Consider the following 19,228-nt stretch of genomic DNA (forward strand, 5'->3'; position numbering starts at 1 on the left):
AACTGGCTGTAGCTGTTCATGGATCAGGAAGCCAACGGCACTACTGTCTCTCGACTGCCTTTCCTCGCCAGAAAAATAATGGACTCTAGGATCGTGCTGCAGGAAAACCTTACACATCTGATTTTACTTGTCAAAGTGGATCTCAGTCAAAAGGTATCAGGAAGGCATTCTTCATCTGCTCTCCACCTTCTGAGTTTCATAGAAGTGCATTGAATTAGTGGATCTGAATTCTTCTTCAGAGTCCTAGCTTCAGGGAGTCCGGAAGATAGATTTTGCCTTACCAGCCTCTGTATGAGAAAGGAAACTAGAAGGAATAGAAGAATCAGGATGAGCAGAGCATGCAGGGCATCCAGCTCCCTGGGTTCTGCATTGCCCACAGCCAGTGAAACCTAATGTTCAAATTGTGTGTGTTTTCATCACTGCTTTTCATGTCTTCCATCATCTACAATATCTGTCACTGGCAGATGCTTAACAGGTATTTGTTGACTGTATGAATGAACAAATGTATCCACTCCTGATCCAATTCTCCTATCTTCTGGCCATAACTGTAGCAGAAAAATCCTCCTGGCTGGTTCTAACTTCCTGCTGAAATCCTGCTCTTTTTTCCTGAAGCCCAGACAAGTGTTCCCTCTTAAGAGGGTCTCCTAAAACCCTCCAGGACCCTCCCAGTCTGTTGATGCTGCTCTCACCTCTGTTTTAGAGCTTATTCATTTGCCAACATCAGTTGTAGCTATGTATAGTTGATGCTTGAATAATGTGGATTTGAACTGCATCAGTTCAGTTCAGTCACTCAGTCATGTCTGACTCTTTGCAACCTCATGGACTGCAGCATGCCAGACCTTCTTGTCCATCACCAGCTCTTGGAGTTTATCCAAACTCATGTCCATTGAGTTGGTGGTGATGCCATCCAAACATCTCATCCTCTGTTGTCCCCTTCTTCTCCCGCTTTGAATCTTTCCACCATCGGGGTCTTTTCAAATGAGTCAGTTCTTTGCATTCAGGTGGCCAAAGTATTGGAGTTTTAGCTTCAGCATTAGTCCTTCAAATGAATATTCAGGACTGATTTCCTTAGGATGTATTGGTTGGATCTCCCTGCTGTCCAAGGGACCCTCAAGAGTCTTCTCTAAAACCACAGTTCAAAAGCATCAATTGTTCAGCGCTCAGCTTGCTTTATAGTCCAACTCTCACATCCATACGTGACTACTAGAAAAACCATAGCTTTGACTACATGGACCTTTGTTGGTAAAGTAATGTCTCTGCTTTTGAATATGCTGTCTAGGTTGGTCATCACTTTTCTTCCACGGAGCAAGCGTCTTTGAATTTATGGCTGCAATCACCATCTGCAGTGATTTGGAGCCCCCCAAAATAAAGTCTGCCACTGTTTCCATCGTTTCCCCATCTATTTGCCATGAAGTGATGGGACCAGATGCCATGATCTTAGTTTTCTGAGTGTTGAGTTTTAAGCTAACTGTTTCACTCTCCTCTTTCATTTTCATCAAAAAACTCTATAGTTCTTCTTTGCTTTCTGTCATTAGGGTGGTGTCATCTGCATATCTGAGGTTATTGATATTTCTCCCGGCAATCTTGATTCCAGCTTGTGCTTCTTCCAGTCCAGCGTTTCTCATGATGTACTCTGCATATAAGCTAAATAAGCAGGGTGACAATATACAGCCTTGATGTATTCCTTTCTCGATTTTGAACCAGTCTGTTGTTCCATGTCCAGTTCTAACTGTTGCTTCTTGACCTGCATACAGATTCTCAGGAGGCAGGTCAGGAGGTCTGGTATTCCCATCACATTCAGAATTTTCCACAGTTTACTGTGATCCACACAGTCAAAGGCTTTGGCATAGTCAATAAAGCAGAAATAGATGTTTTTCTGTAATTCTCTTGCTTTTTTGATGATCCAGAGGATGCTGGCACTTTGACCTCTGGTTCCTCTGCCTTTTCTAAATCCAGCTTGAACGTCTGGAAGTTCACAGTTCACATACTGTTGAAGCCTGGCTTGAAGAATTTTGAGCATTACTAGTGTATGAGATGAGTAAAATTGTGCAGTAGTTTGAGCATTCTTTGGCATTGCCTTTCTTTGGGATTGGAATGAAAACCGACCTTTTCCAGTCCTGTGGCCACTGCTGAGGTTTCCAAATTTGCTGACATATTGAGTGCAGCACTTTAACAGCATCATCTTTTAGGATTTGAAGTAGTTCAACTGGAATTCCATCACCTCCACTAGCTCTGTTTGATGTGATGCTTCCTAAGGCCCACTTGACTTCACATTCCAGGATGTCTGGCTCTAGGTGAGTGATCACACCTTCGTGATTATCTGGGTCATGAAGATCTTTTTTGTATAGTTCTTTTGTGTATTCTTGCCTCCTCCTCTTAATATCTTCTGCTTCTGTTAGGTCCATTCCATTTCTGTCCTTTATTGAGTCCATCTTTGCATGAAAAGTTCCCTTGATATCTCTAATTTTCTTGAAGAGATCTCTAGTCTTTCCCATTCTATTGTTTTCCTCTCTTTCTTTGCTTTTATCACTGAGGAAGGCTTTCTTACCTCTCCTTGCTATTCTTTGGAGCTCTGCATTCAAATGGGTATGTCTTTCCTTTTCTCCTTTGCTTTTCACTTCTCTTCTTTTCATAGCTATTGGTAGGGCCTCCTCAGACAACCATTTTGCCTTTTTGCATTTCTTTTTCTTGGGGATGATCTTGATCCCTGCCTCCTATACAATGTCACGAACCTCCGTCCATAGTTCTTCATGTACTCTATCAGATCTAATCCCTTGAATCTATTTGTCACTTCCACTGTATATACATAAGGGATTTGAGTTAGGTCATACCTAAATGACCTAATGGTCTAGAACTGCATAGGTCTACTTATATTTTTTTAAAAATAAAAATCCATGTAACACTGCAGGGCCAAATGATCTGAATCCTCTGATGGGGAATTGTGGGTGCTGAGGAACCCTGTACAGAAGGCTGATTATGAATCATATATGGATTTTCAGTTGCCTCGAGGGTTGGCACCACAGCCCCTGAGTTGTTCAAGGGTCAGCTACACTCTTTTTATTTTCAACCTGCCATTATTTGAACTTCAGGGTAACAGTGACTGTTGCATTCACTTCTGTGTCACCCCCCCACATGCTTACCTAAAGCTTCTCATCATTTTATCCTTTATTCCTCCTTTTCTCTAGACATAGCACCTCTAACTCTTCTGAAGACATTTATTTCACTCCTTATTTTCCTGCAATTACAGGTGAGCTTCAATGGTTTATATGTATAGCCACATCTCGGTTATTACTCTTCTACATGGGGACCTGCCTGCTCTTTTCTGAACAGATTGTTTTTTCTGTTTTAGACCTGGGCAGTAATAAAATATAACTGTAAAAGGGAAGGAAAAGAAGAAATGATTTTTTGTTTGCTTTCAGCATGTTAGTGAAATTCACAGTGTATTCAGTGTTCTGGTTTGCTAGTCCTTGATGATGGAAACTATCAACGGAATGTTCCAGTCAATATAACATTCTAGTTGGAATTCTGAGTTGTCAGAACATGGCCATGCAATTTATCTGACCATTTGCCACAGTGAATTTCTTAGAACTTCTTTTGACTTTGTGCAGTTTATGGGAGTCCTCTTTCTTCCTCTTTTTCAATGGTTTGTTTTCCAGACGTATTTACTTAATAAGACAACTGAAATTCATAAAGGCTACCTAGTTGCTTAGTCTTCAAGAGAATTCTTTTTTTTTTTTTTTTTTAATTAAAAGGAAAGAAAAAGTCTATTTAAGTTTTTAGGTTTCCAGCAAAATTGAGCAGAAAGTATAGAATTCCTGTCTGCTGTCTCTCCCACCTTGTCCCCACAGCTTACCCCACTGGTATATTTGTTACAATTGATGAACCTGCATTGACACATTATCACCCAAAGTCTGAGTTTACATTAGGGGTCACTCTTGGTGGTGTGGTCTGTGGTTTTGGACAATGGTATGAGACCATGTATCTGACAAGATCTTACAGAATAGTTTCACTGCCCTGAAAGTCCTCAGTGCTTTATCTCTTCTTACCTACTTCCCACTTAACCTGTGGTAGCTTCTGATATTTTTATTGTCTCCATAGTTTTGCTTTTTTCCCGAATGTCATTTAATTGAAATCATATAGTATGTAGCCTTTTCAGAAAGCAGATATCACAATAAAGGGAAATACACAATTTTTTGTTTCCTAGTCCATATAAAGGTTATATTTACACTATTATCCATTAAGTGTGCAGTAGCATCATATTTAAAATGGGTATACCTTAATTGGAGAAGGCAATGGCAACCCACTCCAGGACTCTTGCCTGGAAAATCCCACGGACGGAGGAGCCTGGTAGGCTGCAGTCCATGGGGTCGCAAAGAGTTGGACATGACTGAGTGACTTCACTTTCACTTTTCACTTTCATATATTGGAGAAGGAAATGGCAACCCACTCCAGTGTTCTTGCCTGGAGAATCCCAGGGACAGAGGAGCCTGGTGGGCTGCTGGTCTATGGGGTCACACAGAGTCGGACACGACTGAAGTGACCTAGCAGCAGCATACCTTAATTAAATTTCTTGCAAGAAAATGCTAATATCATTTGACAAATAAGGTTGCCACAAACCTCCAGTTTGTAAAAACAAGCAAACAATGAACTATCTGCAAACTACAGTGAATTGCAATAAAATTAGGTATCCCTGTGTCCACTTATGGTTCCTTCATGTCTTTTCATGGCTTGATAACTCATTCCTTTTTAGTGATGAACAATATTCCATTGTCTGTACCAGTTTATTTATCCATTCACCTATTGAGGGACATCTTGGTTGCTTCCAACTTTTGGCATTTATGAATAAAACTGCTATAAATATCTACGTGCAGGCTTTGATGTGGACGTAGGCTTCTAACTCATTTGGGTATATACCAAGGAGTATACTATAATAGCTGGATTTTATGGTAAATTTATAAGAATGTATTTAGTTTTGTAAAAAGCTAGTCAACTATCTTCCAAAGTGGCTGTACCATTCTGCATTCCCACCTGCAATACAGACTTACTCTTGATGGAGGTTCAAAGTGAAAGTGAAAGTTGCTCAGTCATGTCCGACTCTTTGCGAGCCCATGGACTATACAGTCCATGGAATTCTCCAGGCCAGAATACTGGAGTGGGTAGCCTTTCTTCAAGGGATCTTCCCAACCCAAGGACCAAACCCAGCTCTCTGGCAGTGCAGGTGGAATTCTTTACCAGCTGAGCCACGAAAGAAACCAAAGAATACTGGAGTGGGTGGCCTGTCTCTCCTCCAGTGGATCTTCCCGACTCAGGAATTGAACCAGAGTCTCCAAGCGACTCCTTAAAAATTTATAAATGGAAAAATCCATGTCTACAAAGTTGTAGAACGGTCAGTATATGGCCTAGTTCCATTTTACCAAAATATGAGCATGTCATAGTCCTTTAAAATGACCATTCTGCTTTATCCTCTCAGCGCAAATAATAGAACTCAAAATTGGTTTCAGAGCAATGAGGGGAAATGGTATAAAAAGCAGACTAGATGATCACATCTGTAGCACTGATATTTTGGCTCATTCTTGGTTTGTCTGTTGTGGATCAGCAACACTGGGAGGATGCAAATGTTCTGGCCTCCCCCCACCACCCCCAACAGCTGACTTGGCCAGGTGTCTGCAATGTCTTGAGTGGGCCTCCCTTACTGATATGGATGTCACCCGTTCAGCCATCCCAAAGGGAGATTAGTTCTTTAGGATGGCTAGTGCAGCTATTGGCAGGGGAGGGGGGTGTTATTCCAGTTCTTTGACTACATCATAGCTAATTTTCTATAAGGGGAGTAGGTGATGAAACTGAATAGTCCCCTGGCTGGTGTGGAGAGTCCATTGCAAGCCCCAGGTTTTGCCCTATGCCATCAAACCACAGCCCTTCTTGTAAGAATGCCTGTATGTTGAGTGTGGAACTGAATTTTTAAGGAACAGTAGCAACCCCAGTCTCAACAGTGAAATTCTCTACTTGGGCAGACAGGGCTATTTCCCCTCCGAACTTAAATGCTAGTGAAATCTCTCCAAGAAGCCCCTTCTGCCTGAGAGAATCAACAATCTTTCCTCTGCCTGACAATTCAAAGTAGAAAGGATGTTTGGAATGCTTCAATTATCTGCAAGATGCCCCAGTTAGTTGAATTACTATTAAAAATCAGGAGTTTCAGAAGTTGAAATCTTCATGGTTAATGCCTGTGGTGTTTTCTAATTTCAAAAAGGAGAATTTTTATATTTATACTTAAATGAGCTAATTAGAAATAAGCTCAGAGGGATTTTTTAATTTTCTGAACTGAAGGGTTTTTTTTGGCCAACGATATTTGAAGAATTCCCCAAACATTCACTGAGCATTCATTGATGCCAGCCATTGTAATAAAGAGAGGTTAGAAAGAGGTGAAATATTCTTTCATTCCTCAGAGAACAGTCTAGTAAGACGTACATGAAAGCCCAGTCTTTCTAGAACCATTTATGTGAGAGTCTCAAGAGAAGGTTTGTCTCTGGGGATGCAAAGATGAATAAAACTCAAGACTAGGACTCTCCTGAAGGAATCAGATAATAACACAGTTATAACGCTGTGTAATCAGTGCTATCACTTGAGGACGATGAACTTTGTTAGAGGATAGGGCTTCCCTGGTAGCTCAGGTGGTAAAGAATCTACCTGCAATGTAAGAGATCATGGTTTGATACCTGGGTCAGGAAGATCTGCTGGAGAAGGGATAGGCTACCCACTCCAGTATTCTTGGGCTTCCCTTGTGGCTCAGGTGGTAAAGAATCCACCTGCAATGCCGAAGACCTGGGTTCGAGGAGGGAGTGTCAGGAAAAGCCTGGAAGAGGAGGGAGAGGCTTGGGTTGGGTCTTAGAGAATAAGTAAGAGTTCAGGAGGAATGGAGCTGGGACAAGAAATTCTAAACTTTGGGAAAAGGTTGTGCCAGGACCCTGACATTTTAAACAGATTGGTGAATGCTGGAACTGTGTTAGGGCTGCTTAAAATGTCAAGGTACAAGAGGAAGGTAAATGGGAGTGATGGAGGAAAAGTGGAAGAGTCCTGGGGGGCTCTCACGTAATAAGGGAAGGAGTGCACTTCATCCTGAACATGGTGATGAAGCAGAGAAGAGGTTTCAAGGGGAGAGGGCAAGCTGGTGTTTTCACTTAAAAATCCTCCGGTACCTGCAAAGGATGCCTTGGACACAGGGAGGTGCAAGGCAGGGAGACTGCTTCTGGAACTATTAAGCTGAGGGAAGAATTTGTAGCTAGGCTAGGGTAGTGAGAGTGAGGAGATGTTGGAGGAAAGGAGGCGATATGGACAAGATGAGTTAAAGCAAGGATGATGCTGAGATTTCTAGGTACCCTGTAAAATGATCTGGGTGAAACAGAGACTTTATTTTTTGGGGCTCCAAAATCACTGCAGATGGTGACTGCAACCATGAAATTAAGACGCTTGCTCCTTGGAAGAAAGGTTATGACCAACCTAGATAGCATATTCAAAAGCAGAGACATTACTTTGCCAACAAAGGTCCATCTAGTCAGAGCTATGGTTTTTCCAGTAGTCACATATGGATGTGAGAGTTGGACTGTGAAGAAGGCTGAGCGCTGAAGAATTGATGCTTTTGAACTGTGGTGTTGGAGAAGACTCTTGAGAGTCCCTTGGACTGCAAGGAGATCCAACCAGTCCATTCTAAAGGAGATCAGTGCTGGGTGTTCATTAGAAAGACTGATGCTAAAGCTGAAACTCCAGTACTTTGGCCACCTGATGATGCAAAGAACTGACTCATTGGAAAAGACTGATGCTGGGAAAGATTGGGGGCAGGAGGAGAAGGGGATGACAGATGATGAGATGGCTGGATGGCATCACTGACTCGATGGATGTGAGTCTGAGTGAACTCTGGGAGTTGGTGATGGACAGGGAGGCCTGGCGTGCTGCAATTCATGGGGTCGCAAAGAGTCGAACATGACTGAGCAACTGATCTGAAAGTGACCTGAATAGTCTTCCATGTAAGAGTTCAATAAATGTTAATTTCTTTGGGCAACAGAGTAGATAGTGATGCTCTTAAGTGGAGAAAAAGAAAGCTAGAGGAAAATTTGGGAGAAAAAGATGTATTTGGTATTGGGTCTCAGACATTTGTTCCTTTACAAAACAAAATAAAACAAAAAACTACATGTTTTTTGCCAGTGACAAATTCATATGGTCATTTGGTAGATTGGTGCAGTATTGTTAATTTAAAAATACTCTAATTTAAAACTATGTCTTTCCAGATGACTGGTGGAAAGTACGCTTCATATATTATACACGATTGCCATGATTATTTATTTATTAGGCCACCTCTTGGGCCAGGCTAGTCAGAAACAGTGATGATATGGTCAGGTTTGGGAGGATTTCTGTATTTTGCCTTTCCAGACAGTTTCTTGGGAGGAAAGAGAAATTGTCTATGTTCCTGTGCTCCTGATAAAAAAAAAGCCATTTGTTCTAGTTAATGCTTTGGAAACCAAGGACCTTGTCAATTTCTTCTTGGGATCAGCTTGGACCAGAGTAATTTTAACATAAACTAAGGAAAGGAGAATGAAAAATAAGGATCCAGTAAACCTCCTGACATCAAATAAACATAATTTAACTTTTTTGCTCAGTGTTTCATTTCCAGTTTTGTGAGTGAAGATCATCGTGCCAATCTTGGTAATTCCTATTTCTAATGCAAGTAGGAGTTAAACATTGATTCTAGGTACCCCTTGTCCCTGGATAGCATTTTAATGTCTGTTAATGAGTGTTACATATTAATTAAATACCTATAATAAACTGGAACACTGTGGTATTACCCTGAATACCATATTAATTGCAAGGTATCATTCCCTTATAAGAGTCATGATAACTGGGATTTTGTCGAGATGGAGAGAAACATGGGAATAGTTGTACAAATATTGGTCATGCTGTAAATATTCAAGAAGTGGATACTGAGTGTATATTGTGTTCTGGACATTATGTTAGGCTCTGGGGACACAATGAAAAGCACAAGAACAGTCTTTGCTGGAGAGGAACATATGTTATATTGCAGAGGACAAATAGGCAATCAAATAAATGGTAACAGATGGAAGTAAATGTTGTCAGAGGTAAATGATAAGAGTGAAGGAAGTGATGTGCTGAGAAAATGATAGACAGGGTCAAGGAAGCCTTTCCAAGCAGCCATGCCAGGATCTAAAGAAAAGGATGAGGCAGAGGAAACCCATACTCAGTCCCTGGGGTGGGAATGAGCTCTGCAAGTTCAAGAAACAGAAAGAGGGCCATGACTGGGGTGTATGTAGATACTGTAGAGTGCGGGAGACATGGCTTTTTTTTCCTCTGATCAATCATGGTAAGGCTTATTAGAGACTTTGAAATGAAACAGATGTGTATATACTACAACTAGATGTATATTCCATCTCATTTAACACTGTAGTGAGTTAAGTGTTGTTCCTTCCATTTCCTAGAAGAGGGAACTGGGTATCAGGGAGCAGATCTACAGAGCTAGGGCCCAAATCAGGGCCGTTCCACTCTCCCACTGCACCCTAACTGCAGACCAGCAGAACTGGAGCAAGGCACTTGGACTGATTAAGTGCTGAGTCATTGGACTCCTTGGCTGGCTTCCCTTAAATTATGTGATGGCTTTGGGATATTAACAATTATCAAACAATGACGACAGCAGTGGTGATAACAATACCTCCCACTACATACATTATAAGTACTTTACCACGCAGTTCGTCATTTGTGGCTTAGAAGAACCCTCAAAGGTAAGCAGGACATGTTTTATTTTTCTTTAGGTTAAGAAATTAACCTGAAGTGACACAAGACAAGGTTGGGATTTGGCTCTTCTGATTCTAATCAAGGGCCCTTTCCTTAAACCAGAGAAACTCCTGATTGAAAGAGGACATAAATATGGCTCATAAGCTTGTCGTCCTTCAGACTTCCAGAAAACAAATATGTGCTTTTTTTTTCAAAGTGCTTTTGATTGTGAATAAGAGGCATAAAATATAGACTTCCTCTCATGGGTTTGTTGAGCTTCTATTGTGTGTCAAGCGCTAGGACTATCAAAGGAGTATAGTGAAATAGGTTGAAATTACTAATTTAGCACAGTGTTTCTTACCCTGTGATGCAGGACTAGAAAAAATGCTCTGGAAATAGAAAGGAAGAAGTAATTAAGTCCCTTTGGGGAATTTGGGGATGAACTTACCAAGATGGACAGTGAACCAGGCCTTGAAGGATGAACATTTGGCTTTCTCTAGGAGGGAAGCAGGAAGATTATTCTAGGAAAAACAGATAAGAATACCACGATAAAAGAGTATGGTGACTCTGAGGAATAGGCACTCATTGACTGTATCTGGAGCATGGAATATGTAGGAAATAATTACGGGAAAAGAGGCTGTAGATGGAGGCTGTTTGCAGAGAGCCTTGAATGCCAGGCTCAGGTGGTGCTGTACTTGGCTTGACCATCCCAGGTTTACTAGTAAGGGGATGATGTGATTGTATTTTCTGTGTTTTAGAAAACAAGTGCCATTGGCAAAGGAAAATGGAACTGGAACAGAGGAAAGGCTAGAAACTGTTGTAGCAGTGAAGGAGAAAGATCAAAGCCCTGAATCAGTTGTAATCCCTAATTATGTGTTGAAGACATAGGGCAGTAACCTTGGGACTGAGGGACTGATTGGCTGTGAAGGCACACTGATTGTGTTTTAAACATACACACCAAGAGCTGCGTTGGTACACAGACACATGCTCCTTATTTTGGCCTCCCTACTTAGCCCAATTCTCCCTGACTCTTTAACGCATCTATTGATTGTTTTTTTATCCTCAAAAAAAGGAGAAAATGTTATAAGACTGTAATCTTACAGATTCTTTCTATATGATTTGATCTTTGATCCCATAGGAATCTTCTGGCTGAGAAATGGTGAGTGCAATCAAATTTTTGAAGAGTTGGATGCTGTGACAATATTTATGTCCTGCATATTATTTATTTGGAACTGTTGTTGCAAATTTGAAAGCCCGCCTACTAAGCACTTTGGGGAGATTATTCTCAGCCAGTGACCTCTGGTAGGGAAACATTAGCAGAGCAACTTGTTCTCTCTCTGTTTCAGGCCTCCTGCTGAATGCTGAAGGAGAATTTAGATATTAGATAAAGGACTATAATGTTTCTTTCAGATCCCACACATTTCTAAAATACTCTTTCCTTTCACTTTTTTTTTTTTTTAATTAACTGAGGACCACTCATCCTGGCTTTAAAATGTAATGTAGGGTCATAATTATTTAAAAAATCAACAAATACAGTTTGCTTGCTCTTTAATTTTTAAATTATAAGCATCAATAATTTATTTTGGTTGCAGAGAAGGGCTACATTTAATCTCTGAAGTAAAATGAGTTTTTCTGCTTTAGTTTGAATTTGTTTCATTCTTCTTTCACCCAAATACATGTAACACCATAGGAAGGGTCCCCAGATAATCTCTACATTCAGTCAAAAACATCTGCGGGGAGTCTTCCATGTTCGTATCAATGTTTCCATGGAAGAGAGGCAGCATTTTGAGGCTATTCTGGTGGTTCATATACTGACATTGCCACTTGCAAAAGCTTTCAACTCCCTGTATCTCAGTTATTTCAATTAAGATGAAATTCATGTCCTGTGAGTGCTGTGAAGACTAAAAGAGGTATAAAACCACTGCAACAAAGTCTGGCACAAATGAAGTTTCAGTAAATATTAGCTCCTTTAAACACCAGTTTATAGAAGTTAGGTAAGAGAGGTGCAGGCTTTACTTTAGGGAGATTATAACTTAGTTTTCAAAATCAGTGATTGGCAGAATATTGTTTAAAATTCCTCCTTTTCTATTGATCTGTGCGTCTGTTTTGATGCCAGTACTATAGTGTTTTTATTGCTACAGCTTTGGTATATAGTCTCAAGCCATGGGGTGTGATGCCTCCAGTTCTGTTCTTCTTTCTCAAGATCGCTTTGCCTATTTTGTATTTCCATACAAATTTTTGGATCCTTTGTTCTAGTTCTGTGAAAAATGTCATTGGTATTTGGATAGGGATTGCATTGAATCTGTAGATAAATACAATATGTTATCACTTATATGCAGAATCTAACAAATGAATGAATATAATAAAATGGAAACAGATTCACAGATATGGAGAATAAACTAGTAGTTACCAGTGAGGAGAGGGTAGTGGAGAGGAGCAAAATAGGGGTAGGTAGGGGACTAAGCGGCACAAACTCCTATGTGTAAAATATAATCTTCAAGGATATATTGTACAGCACAGGAAATACAGTCAATATTTTATAACTTTAAATGGAGTATAACCTATACAACTTTTGACTCACTGTTGTACAACTGAAACTAATAGAATATTGTAAATCAACTGCACCTCAATAAAAAAGAAAATCCTTGATTCTCATGTCTCTTGTTAAGTGTCTGATGTCAAAAACAGAATTACACAGCCATTTATCTCCTTGGTAATCTAGGAAATAGGTATGTTTTTACTTTTTCTATTCAGATTGGTTACAGAGAGTGGAATCCAGTATCAGTGTTAAAGACTGAGCTTGAAGAATCCTTGACTTTCAGGATTAATACAGCTCTGTCAGCGAGCTCAGTTCAGTTCAGTCGTTCAGTCGTGTCCGACTCTTTGCGACCCCATGGACTGCAGCATGCCAGGCCTCCCTGTCCATTACCATCTCCTGGAGATTACTCAAGCTCATGTCCATTGAGTCGGTGATGCCATCCAACCATTTCATCCTCTGTTGTCCCTTTCTCCAAGTCATCGAGCTACTTGGAAGCAAATTTCTTGAAAGAGCTTTGTTTTTTTCAAATAAACGGCAGGTATATGTATGTAATTCAAATTATCTCGTAGTCTGTTTTTAAAAAGGCATTAAATCATACTAGTGCAGAATTTTAGCCAAATTCTCTTGTCCATTGAAATGGCCTACTAACATTTAAGTACTGTTACTCCAGTGAGCAAGATACAGTCCCTGAAACTGTTGTAATTTAAATTGACTTGGATAAGTATTTTGTGATTTAAAAAATTAATTGTTGCTACAATTAATTTAAACAATTGTTGAAATGGGAGGTATTTCTGTCTTTTGAGGAGGTAGGAGTGAAGGCCAAATTTTAAAAATTAATTGCATTTGAGTAAGTGACTGCGGAATACTTGTTTTCGTTGACCCAATTGTTATAGAGATGTGCAATTATTTAATCAGCTAAGTAATTTGTACTTTTGTAGTCTTATCATTTTCATGCTTCACTGTAACTCTATGTACTCAAGGTATTGAACCTGTTCCATAAACAGTATTAATCTCAATTACTTTGGTAGCTTTAAATAATATTCCCTTATTAAATAGGTTCTTTGTTATGCTGTCCATGTTTTTGCAGCATCAGAAACTGTTGATGCTGATAAAAGCAAACATTCAGTTAAAAAACCTTTTCATACTTTAATTAATTAAAAAAAATAAATGGTGCATTTATAGTTCTCAAATGATGTTGGTTATGGAAAACACCTTATTAGTCTAATTTAGAACTTTGAGTCCAAAATCCAACTTCATGGCTTGGCTTTATCTAAGGGACATTAAAACAGTAGAACATTTTCTGTCGTGGCAAGAATTGCAGTATTGAAATTTTGAAAAGATTTCATTTAGTCCATGGAACTATAAACTTCTTGAAGGCAGGACCCACTGCTTTTATTTCTGTGCTGCCTGATCATGTGGTTAAAAGTGTGCAATTAGAGTGGAACTGAAGTGAATAACACAACAGAATTTAAGACTGAATCTCCCAGGCAGGTTTTCCTTGTATAATATACATAGGATGAACCTGATGAAATCAACTTTTTTTTTCATTTCAAAAATTTCATTTTATTCTGTTCATCTTTGTGGAATATTTTTATGGCTTCCTGCTGTAACTCATTTGAGTAGTGAGTTAACTGTTTCCTTGGAATTTAGCCCTTTTCTTTTTTCCCCTGCAATTCTGCTTAAAAAAAATTTTTTTTTGAATGTTTATTTTTTTTCCAAACTGTAAACTTTTTATTTTGTATTGCTGCTGCTGCTGCTAAGTCGCATCAGTCGTGTCCGACTCTGTGCGACCCCATAGACGGCAGCCCACCAGGCTCCCCCGTCCCTGGGATTCTCCAGGCAAGAACACTGGAGTGGGTTGCCATTTCCTTCTCCAATGCATGAAAGTGAAAAGTGAAAGTGAAGTCGCTCAGTCGTGTCCGACTTTTAGCACCCCCATGGACTGCGGCCCACCAGGCTCCTCTGTCCTTGAGATTTTCCAGGAAAGAGTGCTGGAGTGGGGTACCGTTGCCTTCTCCGATTTTATATTGGGGTATAGCCAATTAACTATGTTGTGGTAGTTCCAGGTGAATAGCAAAGGGACTCAGCCTTGCACATACATGTATCCATTCTTTTCCAAACCCCTCTCCCATCCATAGTGCTTCCTTTTACTTGGCAGTATTCAGGCTTCCCAAAGCTAGCTTGAGTCTGGGTTCAGATTGCAACACAATGTCCAAATGATCCTTTAAGTTGTAGGAAAAAGCTGACATAAAATTAAAGACTCTATCATGTACACCACCTGAAAACAAACCAACCCAGCCACATTTGTGTCTTCCTGTTAACTCTTGGCTAGTACAAAGAGCTAATATTTCTTGCAAAGATAAAAAGATGACCCAAGACAGTTTCCCCAAGTTAAACAGTTCTGAAGTTTTACTGTGGGATCCAATTCAACTGGCATTTAACTCTAGAACCAACACCCCAATTTAATTTAATCACCACAGACATAGAGTCTCCGAGAGTCATACATGACGGAAGTGACTTAGCAGGCACGCATGCATAGCCAAAACTGAATGAGTACATATAAACTGAGTTTACAGTTCAATATTAAAATAGAATGGGAAGAAAGGCAGGCATAAAAAGTATAATATCCTTTACTTGTTAGTCAGTACTACAGAATTCACTCATTTGCCTGTTTTATTAGTCTAGCTCAGAGTTTTTCAAACTTTTGTGTGCCTATGAACTATTGTACAGGTCAGTTCAGTCACTCGGTCATGTCTGACTCTTTGCAACCCCATGGGCTGCAGCACGCCAGGCTTCCCTGTCCATCAGCAACTCCTGGAGCTTACTTAAACTCATGTCCATCAAGTCATGATGCCATCCAACCATCTCATCATTATACAGGTATTTTTACCCAAATCCACGCATTCTGTCTTATAGATGATATAAGAAACCTCAAAAAGAAATGTCACTATCTTTATAAACTGTCTCTAATAAGTACTTCTATCTATATATTATATTAGAAAATTTATCAAAACTGAGAAGATTTTAGAGAGACCTTTAACCCATTTCTGTCTAAAAGTCTCACTTGTGAACCTGGGATCCAGGTCCCTGGTATTTCATCCTGTGTCTTGGGCATGAGGCAGTTCATGGTCCAGCGTGTCATCATCGTACTCATGGTGACTTCTGTGCTCACATCATCAGGGCTGTCTGGTCTGTGAGATGCCGTTAGATATCATTTAGGATGGGTTTCAAGGCTGGCTTCTTGCAGAGATGCTGTGGGATGCTTAAGCAAACTTCCTGATTGGTTGGTATAACTATGGGGCTTTGGGTCTTATTTTTAAAAACAAAGCAAATATTATCAGCAACGGGGCAGAGGAGGAGAAGATGCCAATCCTGCCCAACTCTGGTGGAGGCAGGGGGCTGTCCTGCCTCGCTGAGAACGGGCTGTTATCCACTGCTCTCTTGTCACACTGACACGGCCCCCTGGCTGGGCTGATTGGTCGCTGGCAATAACTGATGGGGAATTCTGATATTCTAGCCGGTAGTTCCTCACACTCCAAAGAGGTGCCTTCCCATCTCTCTCTTCACCTTCCGACCCCGGCCTTGTGCTCAGCCTCCCCCCACCTCGCCGCCCCTGCCCCGGTGGCGGGGAGGAGAGCCCTGGGCGTGATGCTCTGAAATCCACCAGGCTGATCGCGCTCCAGCTCGCCCTCGGGAGAGTCCTGTTCCCGACTTCTCAGGGCTTTTACAGCACAAACAACTGCATGCGGGCCCGGGGTGGGGGAGGCTGAGAAGGACTTGTGTATGTTGGTTTTCTCGTCTTTCATCACTTTGTTGGCCTCATCCGTTGCCTAGATCTCCGCGGTGGATTTCTTTCTGTCTAAGACTCTGAGGAAGGATCCCTTCTCCTTCTGTTGACTCTTTCTATTTTTATGGTAAGTGCTTGCATTCAATGAGCAGCCCTGCTGCAGTGAAGTGAACGCTTAGCTAGCTCGCTCGCTTCCTAGCTAAGCTTAGTGACCTTCTCTCTGCGTTTCTCTAGTGTTCTTGGGTCCATGTCTGGGGGTGGGGAGTGGGGATCCAGCTGTTGAAAATGCTGGAGGGTCGTTTGTCCGGCTTGTTTGTCTTTTTGTTTTGTTTAATTGTTTCCATAAACGGAGCTCTTCGGCTGTGATGGAAACATAAGCACTCTCTCTTTGTCCTTGAAGCGGCAGCCAGGGAGATGCGAGCATGATGGTAAACTGCAGCAGTGTGCAGGGGATCCGGGGAGGGCGACGGACAAATCTGGGGGCGAGATGAACCCTCGGCGTGCTCAGGTGCACTCTCTCCGAATCCGGAAGGGCCGGGCTGATCGGCCCACCTAGCGAACTGTTCCATCTTTCCCGGAGACGACGGCACACGTGTGAGTTATGTCGGAGTCGGCTGGGGGCAGCGGCGCCTTAAGCACCTGCCTGTGGGTCCACACCAGCCCTGCGTCTTTCTCGTGGGCTTTACAACTCGGGTGGTAACATTGGCGGCGGCGGGAGGACCCCTGTGCCGGCGAACGGAGTAGACGGCATGACCTCATTGCTTTTTCCCTTTGGAATTTCAGGGTGCCTGTTCTGCAGACGGGTCTCTTCCCATCCTCTTCCCAGGGTGGTGGGGCAGTGAGAAGAGGCACGTTTTTTTTTGAGTTGACAACATAGTTTCAATCTTCCTCTTGGTAGATAAAAGGCTTGGAGGCTGTTAGAATGGTTAGACTTTGCTCACGGAATATAAGCAGGGTTGGAAGGAAGAACGTGCGTGTTGCGCTGACATCAGGCCAGCTGTTTTGTTGCAGGGCATTTACTCTTAGATTCGTGTTCTGATTTTTCACCTGGTCTCTGAGGCTGGTGGCTCCGGCACCACAACTTCGGGTCAATTATTGTCAGCCCCTGGAAGTCCAAAGGAAACACATCGTGAACACAAAGTACAGCTCTATCTTGTGGAACCTGGCATTAAAGGGGAGTCTCTTCTCATAGGGAGATGTCTGTCTTGTCGTTTTTTTTTTTTTTTTTTTTTTGGTAGCAGGTGTCTTGGATTATTTTGGTCACCGCAGCATTCCAAAGAATAAGCTTTGCAGTTCTCATTCTGCTCCTTATTTTCCAGTCTTGGACTGGAGATGGGTTATCTTACTTGATTTTGTGTGGGTTTTCTGATTGTGGTTCACTTAACTCTAGGGAGGGGGAAATGTGGGGTGAAATTTCTGGTCTTTCTCCCTGTTGATTGGGAGTTTGGAACGGAAAGTTGCTTGACTGGCTTGCTCTTTCTCACCACTTTTATTTCTACCCTCAGTGTGGATTTGTCTTAAAATAGTGGTGATGACATCAGACATATGCTTTTATCTTATTCCCTAGGTACATTTGGTTGGTTTTGGTGGAGGGTTCTTTAAATACATGAAAGCATATATTAAAACAAAGAACAAGAATTTATAGATGTTTACATTATATCCCAGCTTCACAGTGAAACCAGCAAATAGGATAACAGCAACAAATTAGGATCCTTGCATACTGTAACCTCTGAATCATTAAATAATGCTTGAAATACTTTCATCATTGTTTGCATTAGCTTTCTAATATCCATACCTCCCTACACTTAGTTATGGCTGGGAGAAATGTTGTCATTTAACTGGCTGACTTCTCTGCTTCCTTTGATTCTGATGTTTAGTTGTTGACTTTCAACTCTACTGGTGTTTTCTTACTTTGCTTAATTATTTCCCCTCCAATTGCAAGGATTTTTATCAGGTGCTTGGCAACTCAACTTGATGTATTCATCAAGATGGAAAGAGTTATAGAGTCAGCTTGGGTGTCTTGGAAATAGACCCTGCATTTCACAAGACAGGCCATTTCAGATGCATTTAGAAATCTTTTGTTTTAATTAGTAGCAACATTAGCTTTGAGAGAGAATGCTGTGGGCGTTCTTCATTTTACTGAGCAGAATATTCATCTGTGCCATCAGAATTGTATCTGTGTAGCATATTCACAAGTGTATTGTTTACTTGTTGTGTACATATTTTCCATATTTGTAGCATGCTCATTTAGAGGAGAGGAGAAACATTTCTGAGGCTCTGCTTTGCATTCTCCAGCTAGTTTTTTTTTTTTGGTAGGGGTTTCCCCAATGATTCCACACCCCTCCTCCAGATAACGCCTTTGGGAATTTCTCTGAATTGGGAGAGTGCATTCTTTGTGTTTGCTTGTCTCAGAGCATGAAGTTAGGTTAATTCTTTTGCAGGGTCCCTGAAGGCAGCATATACAACCACTGCAGGAAACACTGGTAAAAGCTGTGCTGAATGGAGCCGGTAACTCTTAGCCTCTTGGTGTGATGTAGTCACTGCAACATTTTGTGTGTGTGTGTTTTTGTTTAGCTGCTATGTCTTGCAACCAATTTTGCTTGCAACCCTAGCAAATTGTATTTATTTGAAATGGGTCTAGAAACACCTAGATAGATGTAGATACAGTTACTCATACAAGTCATTAAAACAGTGCTTTTACTGTTTCTTTTGATGATGATCTAATTTGAAACCTATAGCTTATATTCTGAGTCAGTATTTTCCATTTTTTATCTTTCTGCTTTCTTTCCCGCTTCTGCTTTATGTTTCTATGCATGGACACGCATTATGTGTCCACCTGTAAACTCAATAACAATTGTTTGATTAATGAAGAGTTGGTTGACAGCTTCTCTTCCAGTAACCAAACTCTTGTGCTCAACCTGTAATCATGTAACTGAGAGAAGAAATTGTCCCTGTTAGTATAACTATAACCACATGTGTCTGTAGGCCTTCTTGTCATTGAAACTACTTTCCATAGTTGATTACTAGGACCAGAAATAGAATCACTTTTGCATTTTAATTAATGACATTCTAGATTTGTCTAGGTTGGAATGCCCTCAAATCTTGACATGTTTACTACTTAAAAGGTC

General features: G+C 41.0%; 1 protein-coding gene across 19 annotated transcripts in view; it reads left to right on the forward strand.

Moving 5' to 3' along the window:
* Positions 1-19,228, forward strand: part of ANO4 (anoctamin 4) — a 433,316-nt gene that overhangs the window by 67,685 nt on the left and 346,403 nt on the right. For 2 of the 19 annotated variants that reach the window (XM_005206590.5, XM_059886418.1), the window contains exon 1: positions 3,745-16,227. The exons of 14 other annotated variants lie outside the window; for them this stretch is intronic. The gene's annotated coding sequence lies outside the window, so the exon portion shown is untranslated. 3 more of the 19 variants (XM_059886416.1, NM_001102050.1, XM_059886417.1) reach the window with 3 other exon arrangements.

The sequence above is a fragment of the Bos taurus genome, chromosome 5, assembly GCF_002263795.3.
Source record: "Bos taurus isolate L1 Dominette 01449 registration number 42190680 breed Hereford chromosome 5, ARS-UCD2.0, whole genome shotgun sequence".
Classification (NCBI taxonomy): domain Eukaryota; kingdom Metazoa; phylum Chordata; class Mammalia; order Artiodactyla; family Bovidae; genus Bos; species Bos taurus.